This window comes from Mesoplodon bidens (genome assembly GCF_964165515.1).
Source record: "Mesoplodon bidens genome assembly, chromosome: 9".
NCBI lineage: Eukaryota > Metazoa > Chordata > Mammalia > Artiodactyla > Ziphiidae > Mesoplodon > Mesoplodon bidens.
The window spans coordinates 43,274,654-43,302,450 of NC_138166.1; positions in this window are offsets into that span (position 1 = coordinate 43,274,654).

Consider the following 27,797-nt stretch of genomic DNA (forward strand, 5'->3'; position numbering starts at 1 on the left):
GATTATAAAATGCCATTTATACATTTCACCTGTTTTTCTACTGGATTTTTTGTTTTTCTTATCAATATGCAGATATTATACATATTTAGCATCCAGAATAGATATTTTTCACTTGTTTATATGTTTTTTTCAAAATAAAATTTTTTAAATTTAAGGTTTTCAGTAATATCTACATTTTTCTTTGTGATTTTTATGCTTCTGATCCTCTTTTGATGTCTCTCTGTCCTAATTTGGACAAATGTTCTCTAATTTTATTTTCTGAAACTGATATTTGATCTATTTTTCCTTTAATATATTTAATTTATTCAACAAATATTTATTTTAATTTTCTAAAGATGTTTTGATGTGGACCATTTTTAAAGTCTTTATTGAATTTGTACAATATTATTTCTGTTTTATGTTTTGGTTTTTTGGCCACAAGGCATGTGGGATCTTAGCTCCCCGACCAGGGATCAAACCCGCACCCCCCTGCATTGGAAGGCAAAGTCTTAAACACTGGCCCGCCAGGGAAGTCCCAACAAATATTTATTGTTCATGAGATATGTATAAGGCCAAGCCATAGGTGCTTGGGAACCTTGAGTGTTAAAAAACAGTGAAACAATGAACAGTTGACAGAATTGTGATATGTGCTATAGAAAAACACAAAATGGAGCAGAGCACAGGGATCAAAGTCTACAGATGTAGGTGTCAGTGTCTAGATATATTTATAAATAGATTGCTCAGTGAAAATGAAATTTTAACAAAGACCTGAAGCATGTGAACAAGTGAGATGAGCAAATATTTGACAGAAGAAGCTCCCAAGCAAAGGACAGAGTTAATGCAAAGGCCCTATGATGTTTAAACAGGATGCTTGCTCTTTAAGGAAAATGGAAGGCCAGTATAGCTGAGATAGAATGAGAGAAAGGGAGAGAAATAGGAGATGGGGTTAGAAAAGAGATAGGGGTTCATGATAGCAACAATGAGGGTAGAAGGGTCAGAAGGGTAGGAGAAATTAAGTCAGGATGTACAGGCCATCCTTAGGAGTTTGGCTTTAATTATGAATGAAATGGGAAACTGTAGCAGGAATTTGTGAAAAGAAATAATTTGATATGAACTGTAATTTTAAAGGATCATTCTCTGTGTTCTGCTGAGAATACATTTTAGAGGGACAAGAGTGAAAACAGGAAGACTATTTAGGGGTTAGTATAATCTGAGTGAGAGATAATAGTGGCTTCTACCAGAAAAGTAGCAATGGATGTGGTCATATTATGGATATATTTTAAAGATAGAACCAATAATATTTCCTAATAGACTGAATGCAGAGCATGAAAGAAAAAAAATGCATTGAGAACATCTCAAAAATTTTTAACTGAGCAACTGGCAGGTTGGGATTACAATCAATTGAGATGAGGAAGATTGTGGGTGGTACAGGTTTGTGTATAGAGTAGAGAGGCCATAAGAAGTTCAAGCTGGGGCATTGCTTAATTAGGGCTGTAGACTCTGGCTTATTTCATTTCACATAATGTCATCCAGGAACATCTATATTGTCACAAATGGCAGGGTTTCCTTCTTTTCATAGCTGAATTATATTCCATTTTATATATTATATTATGTATGGCCAAGAACACTTTCCTTACCCAGTATTGCAAAACCAAACCGGTTGATGAAATCCTAATAGAGGCTACAATTAGGAATGTAAGAGTCAAAAGACGTCTCATTTCATCAGCTATACTGTTGACAATGTTCCTGGTGTCCTCCATGATCTTCTTTATGTATGGATTCTTCATCAACTCCCCTTTGCTCTTTGATTCTGAGGGCTCCTTCAACTTTTAAACCTTTTGGTCAAATTGCTGGAGGCCAGTGTTAATGAAGTCCTCATCACTGGCAACTTTGTACAAATCCTTTTCTTCAGAGATATAAACTGCTCCATGTTCCCTAACCCAGATGAATAGTTGGTCAGCCAGTGCCAGGGAAGGGAAATTAGGCATAATGCCAAGAACCTCCATCTTCTCAGGGTCTGGCAAATACGAATCTTCCCTGCTACATCATGTATATGTGCTATTATATATATGTGTGTGTATATATATATATATATATATATATATATATATATATATATATATATATATGTTATATAGCTAACTTTTTAGTATTGTTTCTAACTCAATTGCATTGTGGTCAGAGTATATAGTATATATCAATTCAAATTCTGAAATTCCTTATGTGGTTGCAAATTTAAAAAGGCATTCTGCAGTCTTGTTTGCAATGCCATAACACTTAGTGAACACACACACACATGTGCACACACACACACACACACACACTATATAATTAACATTAATTCAAGTTTCCTAAACATGTTGTTTAGGTCTTCTAATCACTTATAACTGACTTTGTGGCTTCTGTTCTGTAGTTAAACAGTTAAAGAGAGAATTCTATTAAAGCTTTTTAATGGAATTACAGGTTTGTCTGTTTCCATTTTTAGTTCTATAAAGTTTTGCTTCATATATGGTAAGCCTACGTTTTTATGGTGCAAACAAAATTAGAATCGTTATACATTTCTATTAAATTGATTCTTTTATCACTGTGAAATACCCCCTCTTTCTCTAGAAATGCTTTTTGTCCTAATGTCTCATATTAATAATTATATTAGTTTTATTTTCATTTGTCTTTACATGTCATAACTTACTGCATTCTTTAATTTTATCTTTCCTGCATCTTATTGTTTTGTAAACAATAAACAGAACTGTGATCTTTTAAATCAAGTAGAACAACCTTTGCATTTAATTAGTTTTATCCATTTATCTTTAATGTAACACCAATATAATTGAATTTAAATTTATTTTACTGAGGTCTTTCTATTTTTTATGCTTGTTGTAGTTTCTTTTGTTCACACATTTTCTACTTTTTAAAAACATTATTGTGTGTTTAACCTGGAGATTATGACATGAATCTTGATTTGTCAAAGTCTAATGATAATTGGACCCTTTCCTTCTTTTAAGGACTTTTGATTCCAATTTATTGCCTCTTTAGTTATATGCTACAGTCATGTTTGTTAATGTATGTAAATGCTACCAATTGATAGTATATTTTCCCCTTTCTTGCTCTTTATCTTTTCTCGCAAGATGCTATTCGTGTTCATTTTCTTTCTTCTTCCTGTAGAACTCCCTTTAGATTTTCCTTTATAGCAAATTTTCTGGTGATGTATTTTCTCAGTTTTTCTTCTCTGAAAGTTTATTTATTTTACTTTTATACTTAATGAATATTTGTGCTGGACATAGAATTCTAATTTAACAGTTGTTTTCCTTCAGCACTTTAAAGATATCATTTCATTATCTCCTACTCTCTATTGAATTGGTTAATAAGCTCTCTGTGTTATTGTTTTCTCTTTGAAGGCAATCAGTTTTTTATTCTGTAGCTTCCTGTAAGATTCTACTTTCGTTTTTGGTTTTCAGAGATATTACTATAATGTGATTTGAACCATATTTCTCTTTTCTTTTTAAAACTTGGCATTTAGCACTTGAATTTGTGGCTGATGTTAGTCACTACTGCTGGAAATTCTTAGCCATCATCTCTTCAATATTGAGCCTGCCCCATTCTCTCTCTCCTCTCCTTTGGGGAATCTAACATGTGCATTATACATTTTCACCTTATGCCTTATGTCAAATACTTTCTTTTCTTTATTTTCCATTCTTTTTTCTCTCCACATTTCAGTCTGAATATTTTATTTTTTTGAGCGGTGTGTCAGATTACCCATTGAGTTCTTAATTTTAGTTACTTTTACTGTTGATTCTAGATTTTCTATTTCATTCTTCTCCAAATATCCTATGTTTCTTCAAAATTTCCAAAGAAATTTTTTTACCCTGAAAATTTAAACTTAGTTAGTTATTGTTAGTCTATGCCTAATTAGTTTAACATATGGAGAACCTGTTTATCTCTTTCTTCTGTTTGTTATTACTCTCATCTATGTGATTTTTGTCTCTCTGTGTCACTTCTTATTTATAATTTTGTGATACATTCTATATTTTTAAAATTTGAAATAATTTATGCCTTTATGTCATCTTCATACCCAAAGTTTTATATTTACTTCTCTCATGTGTCTGGAGCACTAACAATCTGAGCACATCTTAATCCAATTTCAGGCATTAAAGTAATTTGAAGTTGGGTCCTTGGGAAGGCCAGTTTACTTCTAGTTTAGTTTAGTGTTTGTTTAGTTTTGTTTTGTTTTTCAAAGTGTATAGCCTTGTTGGGCCCCAAGCAAATTCAGGGAGTTTTCCAGGCCCTCCCACACTCAGGTAGCCATGCTCTCCCACCTTTGCTCCTTTAGCATAAGGAGGCTGTTAATTGATGTACTCAAAATCTCTTAGAATTAGCAAACACCCAAAGATTTTAAAAGTTCCAAATATTGAGACCTTATATCTGAATTTCTATCTTCTCCTGGATCTTGGCTGGGTAATTATTTATTTCTTAGCTGTCTTGTGCCTTCAAGCAGAATTTTCCCTCCAGTTTTCTATTTGTTTTTTAGAAGGAAGGTCTAACTTATCTAGTCTGCAATTACTAAAATCATAAATCTTTATTGTTTTCAATTAGAAAATGAAGTATTTACATTAAAAAAGAAATAATGTTGTTTCTAAATTGTCTTAACATTTTGAGACTATTTTGAGGCACCAACTAGTCTGGGGTCCATATTTATTAAGCTATGGATGCTTTAACAATAACACTATCTTTATTTCATTCCACAATATAAGTTTCCAACATGGTCTATCTGTCACTCTAAATATACACAGATTTTCAGTACTTTCCTGCTTCCCTTTCTTGATCATCAGCTAAATTAGTGATTTAATGCATTCTATTTTTCAAATGTTCATGTCCATTATGACTTATGTTTCAATTGTACTTACAATTCTATTAACCAAAGCCTTTTAATGTAAAACCTCCATGTGGTAAATTAAAAAAAATAATTTATAGAGTTTATTATAAAAGATGAGATAAGAAGTAATGATTAGTAAAATTCCATTAAAAAACATTTGAATAAGCCTGTTTTAGATCTTTTATTTATATATATTCTTACTATTTTAGTTTATTTTAGCTGCATCTGGTAGACAGTAGCACTCATTTATCATAATATACATCATATATATGTTACATATCATAATATTATGGAGATTTTCTGTATACTTTTCTTGTTTTTCCTCCTTAAGTTAAGCCTTATTACTAATTTGACTTATGAAATCACTTTAAAATATAGGTAGGTTTAGAATTTTAAAATCTTTTTACTATTATCTATTTCAGAATCTATTTCCCAGAGAAATTTAAATACCATTTTCTATCATTTAAAGTTATGTTTAAAGTAGTTGCTCATCTAATTACTTTAATAACCTTCACCAATATTCACTTATGGATCTTTAGGGAAAGATCCATATGGTTTTTATTTGGACAGTCTCCAAGTTGCATAAATTGTTCTTCTGATAGTTACTTAAAATATCATCATTTTAATCTTATCAATACCAATAGCATATGCTGATAGCAGTTATGTTATCTTACCACTTGAAGATTACTCTTAGAATTTATTTCCAGATTTTTTTAAGTTAACTATACCTTAAAATAAATATTGCTAAAATTTAGCTTGGATGTTAGGAGAAATTTTCTATATCTTATTTCATTTTTGAATGAAAGAATCCTGTGTATCTACTGTGATTTTCTGTTTGTTGATTAAATTTCCCTTTAAAGTAACAAGTGTGGGTATAAAAGAAACATAAGGGGGCTTCCCTGGTGGCGCAGTGGTTGAGAGTCCACCTGCCGATGCAGGGGACACGAGTTCGTGCCCCGGTCCAGGAAGATCCCACATGCCGCGGAGCAGCTAGGCCCGTGAGCCATGGCCGCTGGGCCTGTGTGTCGAGAGCCTGTGCTCTGCAATTGGAGAGGCCACAACAGTGAGAGGCCCGCGTACCACACAAAAAAAATAAAAATAAAAAAATAAAAAGAAACATAAGGGATTTTATTTCAAAAGGAGTAATGGAAGATTTTGCTTTTATTGTTTTACCTGAAACAAAGCATGTGCTTATTGAATTATTTTGACCCCATAAATACATTAATTGTCACTAGAAGATGGTAGCAACATTTTGGTAGCTAGGATTTGTGGCCATTAATACTAAATATGTTCTTGGTATGAGGCATGATGCTGGTAGCTGAGGGTAAGTAATTAATGTCACAGACTTCTCCCTCAAGGACATTTTTTCCGGGGAGACCGAGAAGTAAATAATAGTGATGCAGTATGGTAACTACTATACTAGAGCTTTGATTGTAAGATGACATCATAAGACAAGAGTAGATGTAAGGATTGACTTTTTCCAGAGATACTGAAATCTTAACTGAGTAAGAGATATTTGAGCTGAATCTTGGAGATAAGAATAACAAAAAGAAGAAGAAACTTATTTAATGCCTATTTATGCTAGACAGTATTTTTAAAATTTTACTTATATACACATATAGATATGATTTACTTAACTTACAAATATTATTGTAGAGTTATAATTATCCCACTTTTTTTAGCAAGTAGATACATCTTAGAGAAATTAAGTAACTTGACAAAGATTACCTCACCAGTCAAATGTAAATTTGAACCTAGCACTGTCTAACTCCAGAACCCATATATTTAACAGCTATGATAGACTGTCTACCATTATGAAAATTTTTAAATAATGGGAAGGTGCTTAAGTTGGTAAATGATTTTTTCAACACAAATTATAGTATTGGGATGGAGAAGATAGGATAAGGTGTGAGAAATATTTTGGTAAGCATACTGCACTTTATGGTGATTACTGAGATGAGAAGGAGAGGAGGAAAGTGTATTTTTTTTTGGACAAGTTGCTACTGCTGAAGAATATGCCACTGACTTGTAGAGGATAATGGCTTATTGTCCCAGAGATATTCATATCGAGTTTTAGGGTTTGTGTCTATTGGTTTATTTCAGTAACTTAATTTTAAATGCTTTGTAATATTAATTTATAAAAATATCCAAGATAATACTAAACTTGTTTTAAACATTATGGCCTGATCTTAACTATGATTTACTGTTATAAGCAATGAGTTTGGGTATATAGTTGGGGCACACCAGTACTTGTAGTACAGAGAAAACTGGAAGAAAAGTTAGGAGATGGCTTGGGGTGACCTGCAGAAAAGCAAGTCCAGTACCAGATGGCTGTCTGTGGACCTGAATGTCCTCAGTCTTCACCAGCCTGTAATAAGAATCAAATCAGATTGACAAACCTGATTTCTCATTGCCTTTATCTGCTTATGTACTACTTTAGACCTCTGCAGATACCCAGATCATTCACCTAACAATCCTCAGGGAACACCCCAGAGATGCCCATAAATAGAAGACAACTTCTGAGATAGTAAAATCAGTATCTTTCAAATCATTCAAACTACATTTGGAAACCCATTTCTTACTTGCCCTTCTAATTCCAAGATTCTATGTTTCCATGATTCTATGTCATGAATAAGATTATAGGGAAACTATGTCTCTCAAGTCTACAAGTGCAATTAATAACAGAGGCTGAAGAGTAAGACAGTTCTATATATATCCAAATTAATTCCTTATAATAGATCTGTAAGCAGTCTTCAGTTGCCTTTATAAACCTTGAAGTGTAAGTGACCTATATCTTCTCTATGGTCTTGATTAGAGTCTTGAATGACAATGTTGTAAGAAGATAAGATGCTCGTGTTCTTGAGTTGAATTTAACATGTTCCAGTCAATCAGTTTTCAACCTGGTTGATGTTATTTAAGCAGGAGATGGATAAAAATGTCCTCACTCAGAGAAAGATACAACTCTGTTTCTAAGAAGAGATAGCTAGATTAATTAAATTGTTCATTAATCTGCATTACCCCTGCAGCTTGCTTTTTTTTTCAAGAAAATAATATTTTAACCACAATATGACCTATGACTTCAAATTGTCTTTGACTGATTGGATTTCTAAAGCCTATGATAACTATGAAACGTGACCTCGCTATAGCAATTGTCAAAGATCATCTATGTGCCTGATGGGAAGAACAAAGAGAAAATACACCAAATATCTGAATCTAAAATGAAAGCAAATAATATATGCATTTATGCTATACTTCCAAGGGAATAATTCAATATTCAACATTAATATAGTGGACTCCTGCAATATTGTTGGGATCTTGTCTACCATGATGGAACACATACCAAACACAGGTGGCACATTTAAACAGAGAAATAGGAGCAAGAAAGAGAAATGTGTATGATTTAAGATAACTGTAGCACAATTATAAACAATACAATGTGTTTTGTATTGTTTTCCAAGAAGTTGGAACTTTACTGCCCACACATTGTCTTTAAAATTCTGGAGAGAAAAGTCAGAAATAACATTTTGTCCATCCAATTCTGCCCTAGTTCCTTTAAATAATGACTGTAAAGTAAAATGTGATGTTTATGTGAACTTGTAAAGTTTATACACATTTCCACATACAGAAAATAACTATCATCAGTAACGACACCTTGACATAGATGGAGAAAGCAATGTTTAAACAAAGATTGATGGCTAAATAGAAGCTTTCTGAAGAAATGTCATAAAAAAAGTTGTAGCAGCCTTAGGAATAGGACTCAACTGAACGCATACTGTATAATGCAATCTAGCATACAATATCTAGTCAATATATCCAATTTGTTATATAATAACCTTAGGCCATATTTGATATTTCTTCATGTCAAAATGTGTATGCATTTTTTTACTGAAGCTAACATGATTAGTATTCTTCCATACCACCAAATTATAATACAGCAAGTTTCACTATTCTAGAGAGAAGATGTGTGTGTTAGCTGAAGATAGTAAAGCCAGTCCATCATTATGATTCAATAGACTGTGGTATTTGAGATTCACCAACTTTACAGTCTTTGAATGGCTCTTTTGCATAAACTTCTTTTCCTTTCTTTAACCATTCTGAGCAACAATTCATCTTTAAGATACCCTGTCAGGCAAACTACAGATATGTCTTTGTGTGTAATGTTATAGAAAAGTTCCTATAGGAAGCACTTCATAGTTAAATAGTTTTATTAATGTTGTGATATAATCTAACAACAGCCATTAGCTCTGAAATTGAAGCAAGCATTATTCTCAATTCATGATATGATGAGTAGACTAGAAACAATGTTGTACAAGTGACAGAAACTGTCAGCTGTAATGTGAGCTTCTATGATTTGATCAGGTTTTATCACTGTACAAACAGGGTCTAGATATCCTGGATATTTTAAAAGATTATTTCCTTTTTTATATTAGCATTATTTCATCATGACTCCACATGAAGAGCAAAATATACATTTACAAATTCTGTTTCTTGAAGTTAAAATGCTTTTAACATTTTCAGTGTTGCTATTACTCATTTAACTTTTAAGGATATTAACTTTAGTAGAGAATTAAACTAAAATTTATTAATCATAATATAATTTTGTGTAATAGTAGCATTAATAACAATGAAAGCATTCTTTCCAACCTGTCCCCCCATGCTCCTGCAGCATTATTGCCCCCTATGTAATAATGATAGGCAACCTTATGTGGTATTACTGATTCTGTGGTTACGTAGAACACTTCACATGATAATTTAGGTATGATGGTGAAGATTAGGATGTTGTTGTATGGAAACTTCACCATTTGAATCTATTTTAAAAGGGATCCTTTATACACTGTTGATGGGAATGTAAACTGTTGTAGTCACTATGCAAAACAGTATGGAGTTTTCTCAAAAAATTAGCACTGGAACTTCTGGGAATATATCCAAAGGAAATAAAACCATTATTTTTGAATATATATCTGTACTCCCATGTTCACAGCAGTATTAGTCAAAATAATCCAAGTATGGAAACGACCTAAGTATCTGTCAACAGATGAATGGATAAAGAAAAGTGGTATATATATATATATATATATATATATATATATATATATATATATGTATATGTATATGTATATGTATATGTATATGTATATATATATATATATATATATATAACAATGGAATATACATATATATATATATATATATTACAATGGAATATTATTCAGCCTTAGAAAAGAAGGAAATCCTGTCATTTGTGACAACATAGATGAACCTGTAGAACATTATGCTGAGTGAAATAGGTCAGACAGAGAAAGACAGTATTGTATGTTATCACTAACATGTGGAATGTAAAAAACAAAAATAGAAGTCATTAAAAACAGCGAGTGTAAAAGTAGTTGCCACAGTCTGAGTGAAGGTGATGGGAAACAAGGAGTGGTTGGTAAAAGGTTACAAACTTTCAGTTACAAGATGAGTAAGGTCTGAGTATCTAATGTATAACATGGTGACTACAGTTGGTAGCACTGTATTGCATAGTTGAAATAATTGAATTTACTAAGAGAGTAGAACTTAAATGTTCTCACACAAAAAAAGCTAAATATGTGAGGTGATGGATGTGTTAATTAGCTAGATGGAATCCTCTCACAATGTATATAAATCAAATCATCACATTTTTCACTTTAAATATCTTAGAATTTTATTTGTCAATTATACTTCATTAAAGCTGAAAAACGTAAAGTTTTCAAAAGATGGGCTGAATGTTTTATTCAATAACTGGATCCATATCTGAACGCAGTAAGTTATCCCTCTTCAAATTAGATTTGATTGTTTTAGAGTTATAAGAAAAAATGATTCAGAATAAATACAAGAAAATTATTTAGAGAGGGTAAAGATATCCATATGCACTCAAGTGAAATTAACTTTCTATAAATATGATTTTATTCATATGTAAAAGAAAATATATCTCAGAAATGAAATGACAGAATAAAATAAGTGATTAAAGTGGTGATATTGATGTGCATTGTTGATCAGTAATTTATTTGTTAAAGTATACAAGTGCTTTTTATAATGTAAGTTTTGTCATTCAGCTTGAACACATACTATGGGCAAAAGTCAACATACATGACTGGGAATAAAACTGAGAGAGGTGTGATTTTTGTCTCCCTGGACTTGCAGTCTTGTGAGAAACATTTTTTAAGAAACACAAAATAGTATTTAACTAATTGCAATTTTTGTAAATGCTATGAAATAAAAGTGTAGGATACTGTGGTGTCTATAATGGGAGCTCTGATCTATTGTTTAAAAATTTCAAAGCAAAATATTTTGTATTTTCTAATAATTTTCCAGTTGCCTGTGAGTACTTTATATTTCTAAACATTTCTGAATTGCTCAATATTTCTTTTATTGGTGATCTACTTTTGCCAGGGGCCTTTCTATTGCACAAACTAATTGATGCATTTGCTATTTAATAACAAACTCTGATTAGCCTTTAAAAATATTCTCAAGTTATTTCATTTTAAACACAAATGAGTTTTTAAAAAATAATTTGGGGGCGTTTACAGCTTTGCTGTAAACTTATACAAAAGAGAATTTATAATTAAAGTGCTGACGCATTAAATACTATATAAGCATGAACAGCCTTGCTATAAAAATGCTCATGATTGCTTTGGCTTCCTTTGCAGAGATTGTGTTGTACAGAACTGCTACAGTAGGAGCAGTTGTGGTTGCTGATAATAGGGTGCCTTACATAGGATTCTTATCTCATCATATGCTATTTTTACATTATTGCAGAAACTTCACCTCCTATACTTAAAGTGGCATTCACTTTATATTTCCACTCAGGGAACATAGCGTGTAATGAGCAATCTCAATTAAGCTGAACTTCAACATGTCCAACTTTTCAATAAAGTAATAAATTAGATTTGACGGCAATTGACTTTGACATGAGCCGTCACACTCTATCAAACCAAGAGCATTTTGCAGCATTTGTAATCCACTTGGAATCTGGATGGAAACCTTACCAATAGATATTAAGGAAATTCAAGAACCTGTCTGAAATACGGCAGTTAGGTAAAGTTTCTACTGAAAGGTGTTCTACTGTCCTTGCAACATGATGAAAAAATAACAGACATGGGTGTAAGCGGTCTGGAGGGAATAGCATGGCTCCTCTGGGGGAAGAGAAGAAAGAATAGAGCCTGATGGCCCAGACTGGACTGATAAAAAGTAGCCTGGATTTCTAGAAGTCAAAAAGTTTGCATCTGCCAAAAATATTAGCAATACACAACTTGCTAACTTAGTCACTCTGTTGTAAAGTTCATCTATTAGACATGGCAGTGTTTACTGATAAGCTAATTTTTGTTTCTTTGATACAAACTTCAGTCAATTCTTTGGAGTTTTAGGATGCTTTTTTTCCCCCAGAATGTATTGTCATTGTCACTAAGTTCCCTGCAAACCAAATCTGAGGACATTGTATATGTATAGAAGTAATATTATATATCAGTTCTAAGGTATTCAGACTCAAAGACAGCTAGTATGTCAGGGACAGAGGAGAGGAGAGAATCTGAAAACAAGGGTGTTAATCGAAATTCTGTGAGTGGCAACTTTATATACACCAGGCATTTACACAAGGCAAAATACCAGAGAATTCTCTTAGGAAGAATTGAAGGGGGAGGGGTCCTTGGAAGAAATAGGATAATTAGTGTTAGTGCTGCACTAACAGGGTAAAGCCCTCGAATTCTGCTGTTTAGAGGACTCCCAGCATCTACTCATCCTAATGTGGAGCCCTCCAGCCACAAACCTGTAGCTTTCTGTAATATTCCTACCCTCTAATTCTGAAATATGAATGGAACCAAACCTACTTCTTAGCAGCCAGCAGAGCAAAAATAAGGAACAAAAGCAATGTTTTTTTCATGCACATTTTCTCTGTTAGCTCAGATTTTTTTTCTATTGTTGATTATTTCTCAGTATCAGCAGTGAAATCTGACACAGATATATTTACTTGAATGTTGATAAACTATTTATAAAAAATACAATTAAAAAATATTTTTATCATTGTATGCTCAAAAAGTTGTGCAAGGACTTTTAAAGCTTTTTCATCAAAAAAACATTAATTGGTTCCTTTCTTACTCTTGATTAAGAGGAAGTCTTCTGGATCCTGGGTAAGCAAACCACATTCATAAACCAAATCCAGCCACTGCCTGTTTTTGTAAATAAAGTTTTATTAGAATACCTTACCTCCATTCATTTATGTATCGTCTATTGCTACTTTTGTGCTACTATGGCAGAGTTTAGTAGTTGCGATAGATACTGTATAGTTTGCCAAGCTGAAAATATTTATTATCTGGCCTTTACAAAAAAGTTTGCCAACCCTTGATATAGAGCTGTGGTTCTCAAAATGTGTTCCCCAGACCAGCAATGTTAGCATCACCTGGAAACTTCTTACAGATAGAAAATCTTGGGCCCCAGCCAAAACTACTGAATCAGAAATATTGAGAGTAGGGCCTATCAGTATAACTAGTTTTCTAGGTGATTCTAATGCACACTCAAGTTGAAGAATCACTGTTTAGAATATGTGAACTATGGCCTGTGGGCTAAATATGACCCTCCTGCTCTTTTTTTGTGTGCTTCAAGCTAAGAATGGTTTTTACATTATTTTAATGTTTGAAATAAATCAAAAGAAGAATAATATTTATGACTCTTGCAATTAAAATTTCAGTGTGTACAAATAAAGTTTTATTAGAACACAGTCATATTCAATTTGCTTATGTATTGTCTATGGCTGCTTTCACATTACAACGGCAGCCTTGAGTAGTTGTAACAGAGACCATATAACTCACAAAGACTAATATATTTGCTATCTGACACTTTATTAATAAATCGGCAAACCTCTGGCTTAAGTACTTATCAAAAATATTTTATAGTATCATTGAATAGTAGGAAAATAAGGAACCTCAGGGATTAAAAATTTACCTATTGAGGTGAACTCCCTCTTCCAAGACACTCTCAAGCATCAGTGTGAAGCCAGATGTGTAGAAACATCTGGGGATTGCCAAGCTGTCGGAAGCCAAGGTTTTCTATTCATTTGGGCTTCTAGGCTCCTGAGAAGAACTGGGAAGAAATAAATTAGATGTAGAAAAACAATAACAAGCAAATAACAAGTAAGCAAAAAAAGAGTCAGGTAAAAAATAGCAATACCAGCATGAATTAAGACCTGTCACTTCTAATATGAGGTTCTAAAGAGTGGAGGTAGAAGCAGGTGTAAGAGGTGGATTTTCACGCTCTTTTCAAAATTGTCTTACTTCCACCAGGAAGCCTGTTAGGAGGCCAGTGGGACACACCTCAGAACTATCTGAATCTTGTTTGTACTGCTAGAAGGGTTATTCATAAAGAATTAATAGTTTTTAAAGGATATGAATTTTTAAAAGATACCCCACCGCCCAAAAAAAGAAACTAATGAACAAAGAATGTGAATTTCCCCTATCCCGCCAGATCCAAACTAAAAAAACCTTCTTGGTAATAAATTACAGCAATTGAACTTAAATTCTTGAGAATTTCCCATGCATCCATTGCTCATCTTGTACTTGCATATAATGGTTGCTATGGGTGACCTAGAAATGAAACCAATCACTGCACTGTAATTTAAAACTAAAACAGCTGGCAAAAATCTTTCCTCTCAGAGCATGTTGTCGTAAAAGTAAATGAAAAGGTCGGGAGACTTTTCATTTGCTTCTGTGATAACACGGGCTACTTGAACTAAGGAACATATTAATGTTTCCTCTGAAGCTTTCCATTATGTGTCAGGAGCCCCATTCCAGGATATCACACTGGAGGTGATAGAAAAAGACAGATGATAGAATGAAACGGTTGGTCCTAACACAAAATAATCAGGCATCTTTATATTTCCATTTTACATTATAACAAGAAACCTGATTAGATTCTGTGGTTTTACCTAAAAATAAACCTGGCTCAAAGGGAAGTTTTTGTCTATTTGCAATGATTTTTATTATAAAAGAATTTCTTTTAAAGGCATAGGCGCATCCTCACATGATATGGTTTATACTTCTTATATTAAAAGCCAATAAGCTCCCCAAAAGAGAGTTCCCATACGTCATCTCATATGTTTCAAATATTATAGTAGTAAAGTTTTTCTTAAAAGAAATGTCCATTTGAGCTTTCAAATGTTGGCCTGTTGCAAAACAGAAACAAAAACAAAACCCACACAACTATGGAAAAATATAATTTTACTATTAAAAAGAGAAAACATTACAAAACTTTGCATTTAAAATTAGAAGACCGATTCTACTAAACAGACCCTTTTGATAGAATTAAAGATTCATGTAAGAAATACAAGGTAGTTTTAGACTATACCTGCCAGTGGCTGCTCAATCCATGGTCTTTCGATTAATCATATGTTTCCGCTAGTTAAAAGGAAAGGATCTATAAAAGAATGTTGTAATTTAAAAATTACTATAAAGAAATCTGCAGAAACAAGGTTGATACACTGAACATTAGATAAATTTCAAGTATGATAAAAGACATAAAAGATAAAGCTATAAATGCACTAGACAAAAATATAGATGATCTCCTTGAAAATCATGGAATGGGGATCCTTTCTAATTATGATTCAAAATTCAGAAGTCATAAAAATAAAGATTGATAAATACAACTACATAAAACAATAAAAATCTGCATCATCAAAGCACCTAATAAAATTCAGAAGACAACAAACTTTTAAAAACATTTCAATTCATATTGCAAAGAAATAATCTCTCTAATATATAAAAGTCATCTAGAAATGTATAAGAAATGATAAATATAAAGTGAAAGTAGACTATCAAAGTGTAAAGAATATAAACAGACAATTCAGAGAAAAGGCAAAAATATATGACAAGATGCTCATCCTCTTATACTATGAGAAATACAAATTGAAATGATACTGAGATTCCATTCCCTTCCTCATCAAAGTGTTAAAAATTCTGAAGCTTGATATCACACACTGTTGGTAAGGAAAACAGCCTCACTCAGCTGGTAGTGCTGTAAATGATACAACTGCCTAGAGAAGTGGTTCTTAACTGCGGTGATTTTGCTCTTCCAGGGACCATTTGGCAATATCTGGAGACGTTTTTGGTATGACAAATGGAGCAAAGCAGAGCAGAGGGGAGGGGGTGGGGTGCTAGTGGCATATAGTGTGGCCAGGGATGCTGCTCATCTTACAAGGTACAGGACAGTCTTCCACAACAAAGCATGATCTAGTCCAAAAGGTCATTAGAGTGGATGTTGAAAAACCTTGCCTTAGATTGCAATTTTATAATATTGCTTAAATATTACATAGCATAGCCTTCATATCCAGAAATTTATCCTCCAGTTACAGACAAATGCAATAAAAGAATAAACGCACAGAGTTATTCAGTAAAGCATGGTATGGAATAGGAAAAAAGTGAACAACCGTAACGTTCATCAATAAGAACCAGTTAAATTGTGATGCATACATATGTGGCTGTAAATGAATGGAGATGCTTTCTATGTTTCATTAAAGAATTATCTCCAAGACATATTACTAAGCAAAAAAAATAAGTAAAATGCTTATCAGTGGTTTATAATATGCTAACCTGGATACTGGAAAAAAGGAAAGAAGCATGTATATTTGTATTATTTATGTTTTTATGACATAGGGAAACTCTGGAAAGATTTAGATAACTGAAAGCAGGATATTTGATTTAAGTTTCATCAAATGTTTAGAAATGAAAACCAATGTAAGCTCTTTATGAATGAGAGCAATGATCAATTATTTCTGAAGAGTATCCCTTAAGAGCAAAATATGGAAAAGAAAAATATTTCTAAGAAATTATTAACGAGTAGAACAAAAACAGTAAAGAGGAATAAATAATAACTGAAGGAACACATCAGATTTTTGACTGTGTTGTCCACCCAAGCAAACCAAACTTAGGTTTTGTTTTTGTTTTGCACACACTGGTGCAGTACCCAATGGCTGTTCCACGCATCTTTATAGGGAACTGATATTGTCTCGACAGCTGAGTTGGGAAACTCGAAACACTACCCTGAGTAATTGTAAAACATCTAAATAAAAGGGGGGAAAGAGGCAACTACGAATAATTCTAGAAGACATGGAAGGGAACTTTAAATCACTGGATCTGTGAAAATTGTCAATTAAAATACAGGTAAATCTTGTAATAGTAATTTTTTTTGACAGTAGCCACAATCAGTGAGAAAATAACAGTGATTTTTCTTCACAGTTCCAACTTCCAAGATCCTCTGCTGCGTGGTGTTTCTTCCAAGCTTTAATAAGAAATATGATGATAAATGGCCTCTGCTAATGTTTTTAAGGCAGCCAAGATTAGAAGATAGAGTTCTTGTTAATAATTGTATATTATATGGAAGAAATCTGAGCATGCAGAGAATGAGAAAAGAGCTACGATTAGTTTTGAAAGAAACTGTTCAAGCTGCACTTAATTTTTTAAACCTTGGCTTCAATATTGCCCCAAAATATAAAAGTTAATCTCTCTCTTATTTCCATTCCCCCAAAGTAAGCTGCCACATACCTGTATTTTCAGTTGCATGCTCCATCAAAGGATTTACTACTTTTTTTAGAATTTGCTTATTGAAACCATGTGCATTTATTGTAATAATTAAAATTTGGGGGCAATAAAATTAAAATAATGACACATGTTAATTGTCTTGCCTTAAGTGATAGTATGGTAAAATTTTCTTATTTCATCACAGGTTATGTTGATGTCTAGGTGGCGATTACACATGATCTCATGACAAGACTGAATACAAATTCACTTGTTATACTTTTTAAAGGAAAGAGGTTTTAGGGTTTTTTGGGAGTTAAAAGAGCATGTAAAATAGTGATTGTTTAAAATGCCACCAACATCCTCTTACTAACCTGTGACTATGATCTGCTATTGTCTTTGTTTGATAGCTGAAACTAAGTCTGAAAACAACTATTTTAATTCTTTAGATTTACCTGTAATTAATACTGCCTAGATGTTGTTCAGCTTGATTCTGCTGACTCATTTATCACAGAAGCTGTCTTTGGAACCAAAGAGAAGATGGTATCTTCAAAGTGGACAGTCTGCAGCATGTGCAGAGAACTACTCGAGGCAACAAATCCCCATTATGTCTTTTACAAATTACAATAATAGATACTTCTGAATTACCATATTAGTAGAAATGGGAAAGAAAGAATGTATATTTTAAAAACTGGGAAGATTTTCTTCTCAGCAGGAATTATGTTACAATTCATTTAGTGCTTTAAATGTGTTATTTGTTTATTTTTGGTATATTTACTCATAGCAAAGCTGTCCTACAGCCAGGATCTTCCTCAGTAGAAGGTGTCCTCTGTTGTTTAGGCATGCTGCCTGAGCTAGAAGTGTCTTTTAAAATATTGTTAGACAGCCTGGGTTCCCTCTGTGAAGGCTATAGGCTAACACCAAGGAGCTGACATTTAACTAACAAATTTTCGCTGAGATAAATGATTCATGTCAAGTGGCATAAAATGACTTCAAAGTGTTCAGAAATTGAATCCAAGAATCAAACTATGCTGAACAGCAGCCTTCTGGGCCTGCTTTATATCCATGTCAAAAGTTCAACTTTTCTTTAACTGGAGGACTTGAGACTAATGCCCTGCATGGTAATTCCTGTAGTCTTAATTATTCTATCAAGTCCAATTATAAATTGAAGTTTTCAAGGACCAGAAAGATCTAACATTAGGAGAACAGATTAGAAAAATAACTAAATGTATGAACTATATACATTCTAGACACCATGCTGTGCAGAATCCTGAATCAGGTACCCATAGTGTCTGGATTGCCTGATGATTACAAAGTTAATAAATTGATTAGATGACCTCTCTTGTTTTATTTTTTATTTTAACCCCATTTACTTTTTAAATTAAGTTTTCATTTGAGATCATTGTAGATTCACATGAATCTATATACTTTTGGTTGTCAAGTCTAAAAATTATCTGCGTAGCCCAAGATAATATTTTCTCTTTTTTTCCCTAAAAGTTTCATGGTTTTACACTTAAGTCTATGAGACTTCTGAATTAAATTTTTTATTAGCTGTGAGGTTTAGGTCAAAGTTTACTTTTGTAGCTATGGATGTCCAATTGTTCCAGCACCATTTATTGAAAGGGATTGTATTTCCTCTGTTGACTTACTTTTGTAACTTTGTCAAAAATCAGTAGTGTATTTATGTGGGTTTATTTCTGGCTTCTCTATTCTATTAATCTATGTGTCTACCACTCCACCAGTATTACAGTATTACCTGTATCTACAGGTAAGCCTTAAGAAAGGGTAGACTTTGATTCCTCCCACTTTATTCTCCTTTTTCAAGATTGTTTTAGCTATTCTAGAGCCTGTGCCTTTCCATATAAAATTTAGGATAAGCTTTTCTATGTCTACAAGAAACCCCCCCAAAAACGTGATAAAAACCTGAAATAAAAATCTCAGTGAATAAAATAAAATTTGTCCACCTAATTTTATAAATGGTGTTAGAAAATAGATGGTGTTTTACTCTGCTCAGTCTACCATAGAAAATACTATAGACTGGCTTAGACTACAGGAATTTATTTCAGTTTTGGAGACTGGAAGTTCAAGATCAAGGTGCCAGCAGGGTTGACATCTTGTGAGAGCTCTCCCATTGGGTTGCAGATGGCTGCCATCTCACTGTGTGCTCGCATGGTCTTTCCTTGGTAGTGCATGGAGGGTGAAAGCAAGCTCTCTGGTGTCTCTTTTCAGAAGGATGCTAATACCATGGGATCAGAGCTCCATCCTTTGGACCTCTTTTAATCTTAATTACTTCCTTCGAGGCCTTATTTCCAAATATAGCTACCCTGGGGAGTAGGACTTCAATATGTGAATTTTGAGGGGACACAAACATTCAGTCTATAGCAGACAGAGTAACCAAAGTTCTCTGGAAGATTTGTAATAATTGCTATCACTTTTGTGATGTATGCTAAGGACTCTCCTAAGTGCTTTATAAGTAATAATTCCCCTAATACTTTGATTCCCCTAGAAAATTGAAGTAATATTATTACTTTCCTTTATAAGTAAGGAAAGTGAAGCCTGGGGAGTCCAAGTTACTTGCTTAAGGTCACTCAGATGAAAGGGCTTGTAAGCTTTTAAACTCTACATCATACTGCCTCTCTGTAACAATTTATTGCGAAGAGGAAAAGAGAAAATTTGGCTGCTATATTTATTTCAAATAATTTATAAAACAGCATTGATTACTTTAAATACAAATGCAAAATAGGAAATATGGTGGGAAAATTGTAGTTTTTTGTTTGTTTGTTTTTTGGGGTTTTTTTTTGGCCCACAGCAATCCTACTTTTTAGTATCATCAGTAAGGACACAAAATGACAAGTAAGTCTGGAGATTTTCTGGGAGGCAGTTTTCTATAGGCGATCAACACACCAGGCTCTTTTTTCTTTTGCAGACTCAGAATAAACCAATAAGAGTTAAACACAACAAACTGAGTTGAACAAGAAATGAACGCTTGCCAAGGGCAGCAAATAGATTTTTAATTTTTATGTGTACAGCTTTCCTCTCCTTACTGTCTCTCTGTGATGAATGAGGTGAAAAACAGACCTTCTATAAATTACAGACTCTGGATAAATTAGGAGCAGAGTAACAATGCATAAACCACAACATTCTTCTTCAGCAGCAGCTGCTTTGGTTTTATCCTAGGGGGCCTTCTGCCCAGAAAGGGAATCTGGGCCATTAAGAGGCTCATATGTGCACTTGAAATTTTAGCCCTCATGTATTGGTGAGAAATTGAGTTTAGAAGTTATGTACATATATGAAATATTGCTACCTTTCCTTCTGTCTCTCTTGCAATTTACTTCTGAGAGGAAAGAATTAGAAACAGACTGAAAGTTTCTTGTGAATTTTTTAAATAGTGGCTTTCCTTTAATAAAGCCACATGTGTTTGAATAACATAAAATTTATATTCCTGTGTAACCTACATGTTTAGTTACTTTCTTAATATTTAATTATTTAGATCTTCTAATAACCAGTACATTAAAAAATAAGTGTATTATTAAACTTTTTAATAGATAATTCTTTTATTATAACTGACATCACATTTTACAGGCATATTCTTCTTTTTTCTTCCTTATATACATTTTTTTAAAAATAACATAAAAATACAAGACCTCTCTCTACACTTGGTAGAGCACCTGACAGAATACAGTAGAAATGCACTCATAAAATCACATAAATTTAGAATTGAAAAGAACTATATAGACTATGTAGTCCAAATTTCTCATTATATGTTTTTATTTTAAAGGAAAAGAGAATGTGGAAATCTTTTCACAGATCACCCACTAGAGGCACACTATATACATAATGCTTTATCCCTGTCAAACTGTGCAGGAGAAAAAGAAAAGAAATTGAACTGAGTTAGTAAAGCTGTCCATAACATATTCATAAATGACAACTGCTGTAAGTTACAGGAAAAAAATAGCAGAATGCGATAATTTAAAATGCAAAATTTTAAATGAAAATAACTCTAAGTGTTAGGACTTAAAATGCTCACATATTTATATGTTCATATTTAAAATGAATATCAGCACACACAACAAACTGCCAGCAACTTTTATTCCTTGGGAAGAAGAATGGAAGGAAGATAAAATGTAACTCCTTATTTAAAAATTTTCTGTTTGCTACTAGTGAAAATGATTAAAGAACAAAAATGGGGTAAACGGAGAAAAGGAGGAGGGAAGAGAATCAAGGTGGAGCGGTTAATGTAGCTTTGCCATGTGGGAAGAGAGCCGGAAATGGGTGGGTCGTGCTTCCGTTGAATGAAAGGCAGGTGCCTGTCCTGCCAATGCCACTCAGGTGGTAACCTGAGTGGGGAGCTGTGGGATAAATCTAACTTGAGCTAGTGTTTGGCCCTTAGAAACTTCCAGTTTTGTTTCCCACAGAAAACAGTGAAGCTGTCAAGTGAAACTGTACTTCTTTGCCCTTTCACAAAATAAGCAGGAAAGTAAATGTCACCAGTTTGCCTTTGCTTAACATTTTCTTGGGTAATTGGGTACCCCTCATAGCGCTTCGAAGTCCCTGTCCTGTGCCCCTAAATTAGGCTGATCCTTAAAGTCCTGCAGTTGAGCAGGCTTCTGCCTCTGACCTTTTCTGCTTCTCTTGTAAATACATTAGCATTAAGGTCTGCTTGAAGGTAAAATGAAATGTTGGTTTGCCAATAATCACAGTGCTTGATCACCATCTTCCTTCCTTTTGTAGATTTAAAACACCCTCATAGATATTAGTTTTTGCAAATCTTTGATGGTAGTTGAGGAGGAACTTAAATTCAGAAATTAAGCTACAGAAATTATAAAGTAGACAAATGCTAACTATCAGTCCTTTTCTCTAGGTTTAGTCAGGGTAGGGGACTGATAATATTGAATTAAAATTTCAGTGAACTCTAATGTTTATTTTGAGGTTGGCAAACTGTGGCCCACAGACCAAATCTGGCCAGTGTATGATCTGGGAGCTGAAATTGTTTTTAAAAAATCATAAGAAGAATAGTATCTTGTGGCACATAAAAAATATAGGATGTTCAAATATCAGTGCCCATAAATAAAGTTTTATTTGTACACAGACATGCTCATTCATGTACATATGTCTATGGTTGCTTTCACACCATCACTAACAGAAGAGTTAAGTAGTTGGGACAGAAACTGTATGACCCACAAAGCCTAAAATAATTACTATCTGGCACTTTACAGAAAAAGTTTGTGACCCCTGATTTATTTTATAACAGACTGTTTTAGCCCAAGGGTACTTGAAACTTACTATTCAAAAGTTGTTTATTTCTCCTTTTTCCTGCTTCAGGTGAGCAGACAGGTGTTAACTTTTGTTCTTCTAAAGAATACATAGAATTGTCTAGGGATGAAATATTAGGAAACTTGATTTAACAGTGTCATCTTAGCCACATTCTCCCATCACATTTAAGCTTAGTAAAACTGATACCTCCATCAGTCTGTCTGAGGTATTTTATTTTCTGTTTGATTCAACCTTGAGAAGGGAAAAGAAGAGTATTGGTTATTAGTTTCCCAACCTCCAGCAGAACATAAGTGAATATTTGACTCAACATCTTATAATATTTTAACACTCAAATATCATTTTCTACAGGAATTCTGAATTGCAGATAAATTCATTACAAAGTGTCACAGATAGAAAAGTTAAGACTTCCTAATGCACTGAGGATCTCCTCCCCCAATTTCCTCTGTCTCAGAAGAGGATTAAACTTTAAGAAAAGTCAATTCAACAAATACTCATTGAGGATTAGTTAGAAACAAGGCATCATGCTAGGGGATGCAATAAATTGCAAGCAAAATAAACATTGTCATAAGGTACTTGCAATCTAATTGGAAAAGAGAGTGGTTAAAAATTGCATTAAAGTTATTATATGAAACAGTATAATAAGTGCCAAAGGAAAGAGTAAAACAGACTTCTATAGCATTTCAAAGAAAAGTGAGACCACATAGGATTAGCTGAATCAGGAAGGGTTTTATGGGTAGGGTACTCAGATATATAGAATTAAAGATTTTCATGGGAAGAGAATGCAGGGTGGGGAATTTTGAAAATGAAGAGCTGTATTATAGAAAGAAGAATACATGTGAAAATGTCTTACTATATTAATTTTCTAATTGACGATCACAAATATTTTAGCTATGAACTCTAGTCTTTTTGACAGAGTAACTTTTTCATTCTGTGTAGCTGTCTATGCAGTGGGAAGCGATGTAGACTCATTTCTCTATTCCCACTGTCCTTCAAGATTGCCTAAGTTGGCGTTGATTAACTGACTGTGACAGTGTCTGTTTCAGTGATAGGACATGACTAAGGTCATAGATAAGAGGTTACATTTGGGGGAAAAAATTTGAGCTCCCAAAGAGGATAATTAAAAGAAGCTGTTGCTACATTATCCTATAAAGTTCAGTGCATTGTGCAGAAGACTTGTCCTTATTAAAATGGAGGATAGACTGAAATGAATGATTTTTAGAGACTCCCAACAGTCAGTTTGAGATGTAACTGAAAGCCAGGTGCGCTCCACTGTGGACTGAGGACGTTGCACTTCCCGGTTCCTGTCTTGTGTTAAGTTGCACGTTTCCACATCACCAGGGGGGCCAGCTCTGTTTTCTGAAGTGAGAGGCGGCTCAGTTAATCTTCCTTAGAGTGTACTCTGGGAGAGGCTGAGCACTTTTTTAACACACATTTGATACTACATAACTGACAATCCCTCAGTATTCCTTTGGGGCTCCTACTGTTCGGAGGAACAGCCCACTAAATGCAAGCAAGTGTTAGATATTAATGTTGAATTAAAACCGCAGGTAAAAATGGGGACAGTGGCATATTCCTGTCCATGGGCTTGACAGGAAATTTATTTTGCTGTAGCTGAAAAGTAATTAACCTCCACTGTGAGAGAATTCTATTACTAGCAGCTATTCTGCCATGCAAAGTGCACTACATGGAAATGTTACAGGCTATCAAGCAGAAACGGCAGATTTGTCTGCATTTTAAACTGAATTTCCAGTACTCTATTCTCTTCTCTGTATCTCTCCTTCCCTACCACCTTCTCTCTTGTTTTCACTGAAGCTGGAAATTGAGACACACATGGAACTTGAGAAAAAGGTTCAAAGCAAAAGAGTGCTTATAAGGATTTTGCAAGACCTATTTTTTTTTTGGTATTTGGATTTTCTTTTAAAACAAATATTGTTCTTTAGTATGGTGGGAAAATGCAGCACTATGCAAAATACTCAACCCTGAATAATTTTACTATACACATGTACACGAAAATTCTGCTCATTTTCTATTCTTCAGTGTAGTATGTACATACATGCACACACAGATATATGCATAATCTCAATAAAGAATAGATTTGAGGAGAAGTACTACCTGGAATCTATATATAGTCATTTCTGCTATAACACTTGTTTTGAAAATGCAAATTTGTTCCAAAGCGATTGATATATTAGGGAACAATTTGAGCATAATGCAGATTTCATGTTTGCTTATATCTGATTTTTGTCAGCAAGAAATGCTAAGTGAAGGCAGAAGACTGCTCTCAGCTGAATGAAGACCCTCAGGAATATACCAGACTGATACGTGCAAACACCTCAACTGTCTACCAGCCACCTCAGTCCATCACACGTGCTATGAGCCACACCCAGACACGCCTTCTAGTGTACAACTCTCCTTCCGATTCCAGGACACACTGCTCCCTGGACTCCACACGAACTCCAGGCTGCAACCCTTCCAAATGCAACGCCATGTCATTTTCAAGGTAAAGTGTCATATTTATTGTAGTATTAATGTACTTCTTAATCATTTAACTGTGCTACTGCTTTTATTAGATCACTACTTGTCTTTTCATGTGTCACTGATGAAGTTTTTTGAGTGTTGTCCTCCTAACCTAATTTTCCCAGAAGCCCCATAGTACTTTTTTTTATCGTGCTATTTTGCATAGCACAGTTTCAGGAACACATACTGCATCATAGCAGAACTGACTCTACGTCTCTTTTTCTTTTATTATTATGATGAACATAGGGGTCCCTTGTTTTGTCAATAATGAATGTTTCTGAGTTTGCTGTGTATTTGTCACATAGGTACAGCTGTACAATAACCAGTCGTACTTTAAGCTATTACACCAGAATGAGGGAAGATCTCTTCTCCTAGAAAACAATTGTCAGAGGCAAGAAAGCAAAGCAAATGGTTTTAAGCACTATTACTGATTTTCGGAAATAATAACAGTAGTCATCATCCATCGAGGACTTACCGGGTGCTTGGCAGACTGCTGCACCCTTCTGCATGGATGCCCACGCCAACACGGGCATAAGGACAGAGGTATCCGCTGTGTTTAACAGATGAGGAGACCAAGGCTTCATGAACCCAAGGAGCTTGTAGTGGTTCTGAACTATTCAGAATAGAGCAGAGGATTTAGAAGAAGAATGTCAAAGTGAAAAGTGGAGTTCTGCCATTTCCAGTGTCTTTCTCGTTGACTTCAAATGTGTCAAAGGCTATTAGAATTTATACTTAGAGATTATTAGGTCCAACGTTCTTGTTTTAAACATGAGGAAATTTAGGTTCAGGGGATTTGTGCAACTTATCACAGGTCCCCTGGTCAAGGCTAGAATTTAGAACTCAGATTACCTGACTCACAGTTCATTTCTCCAGGCATTTAGGGATGTGTTTTTAAACGTCAGGATGAAGGGAGGATTAGTTCTTGAGAAGCTGTTTGGTCTCATAAGTGCTATGTTATAATTCAGCCAATGCTTTGTTTTCTTCCATTTCTTAAGTGAAATAGCATGCACGGTTATGAACTCCGTACCATAAAGAATAGAGGGAGGAGCAAATACATCACATTTGTGTATTTCTAGAAATAAGATGGGAAAAAAATCAATCCCAAATATCAGGTCTTTCTTCTTAGAACAAGATCTGAATGTAGGGTATATTATGGTAATTACCATTTATAACCTACTATTCTGGGAATTGAATTTTACAAACACGAAAGCCAGCTTGTAAATTTTTCCTGACAGAGAATAACACTGAGCTCCAGAGAGCAGAGAGTGTTGTACATTCTCTCTGCGATCTGGCACTGTTCATGATCATTAAAGAATGCAGATGGGATAAACAAATTTCTGTTATTTGACCATTACAGGAAAGTCAAGATGGAAAACAAAATCGCCTCTTTTTTTGGGGGTCTTGAAACAGCTAACTGGGCTGTCTACCTTCACTCTAGGAAAATGCCATGAACTGGTGGCAGCAGTTGTGGTTCTGTTTAATTTACATGCCAAAAAAGCAAAGCATTCACTGAAAATTACAGGGGATGTAAATTTTAAGAATTACAGACTAATGGTTCCCTTCTTCACCTCCATTGCCTAACAGCCACATGTGTGAGTGACAGCCATGCATTAACAGCATGCCACCCTCCTTCTCAGAAAGAGGTGGCTGATGGCATGTTGCAGATATAAAGTGACTTTGGATTAATGCTGGCCTATAGGAAGTTGGGGATTTCTTTTTCTTTCTTTCTTTTTTTTTTTTTTTTAACAAATTGGCATTTTAAAGTGACAGGGAACTCTAGGATTCCAGATTACTATTATTAATGAAAAATGTTTAAATACCTTTGCAATAGGGATTTTGAATTATAATCTATCTGGGAAAGATTTCCACTTCCCTTTCTCTTAAAAAACGTTTTTGAGAAGTAATTGAAGTTTACAATCTACTAATGCAGAACTATTTGGAAGCCTTTTACTCTCCTTTTACTAATTCTCTGTGCTGAGAGAGAAAGTGAGAGAGAGAGAGAGAGAGAGAGAGAGAAACTGATCTGTGTATTGGACCACACTGATCAATTTAATGGTCTCTGATTCAATACTCAAGCTTCTCCCCTACCTAGGTGGCAACCTGTAAATTTTTTGTCAAGAGTTTACTTCAGGGGCATAAGGAACAAGTTAGATTCAAATAAATCTTATCAAAATGAGGATTTGTACCTATGGGATGAATTAATGATAATTTATTTGAAATAAATGAATTCTCAACAATTTTTTTTAAATTTGAATTTAAAGTCAAGTTAGTCTTGAAAAATGAAGGAGCAATGTGGATACACTTCATCTTACACTGCACAACTTTGCAGAGAAGATTAGCAACAGGGAGGGAAGGCCAGAGATCCAACTGTTTCTGGATCTCTGGATCCAAAACTATCTTTTTCTCTTACTCTTGAAGAAGTAAGAGAAAAACTTTTCATTTTCTTTCAAAGATTACAGTGTCTCTCCCCAGTAAGTGAATTTCAAAAATAGAAAAATTTAAGAACTTTTTAATTGATTAATCTTGCAGATAGAAGTCATCTCTGCCAAGTGACGGAAAGTAAGGATGGGAGTATATGACATTTAAACTTTGAAATGGAACCAACAGAAGGAGGTTGTAAAGGGATATAGGAAGTTAAT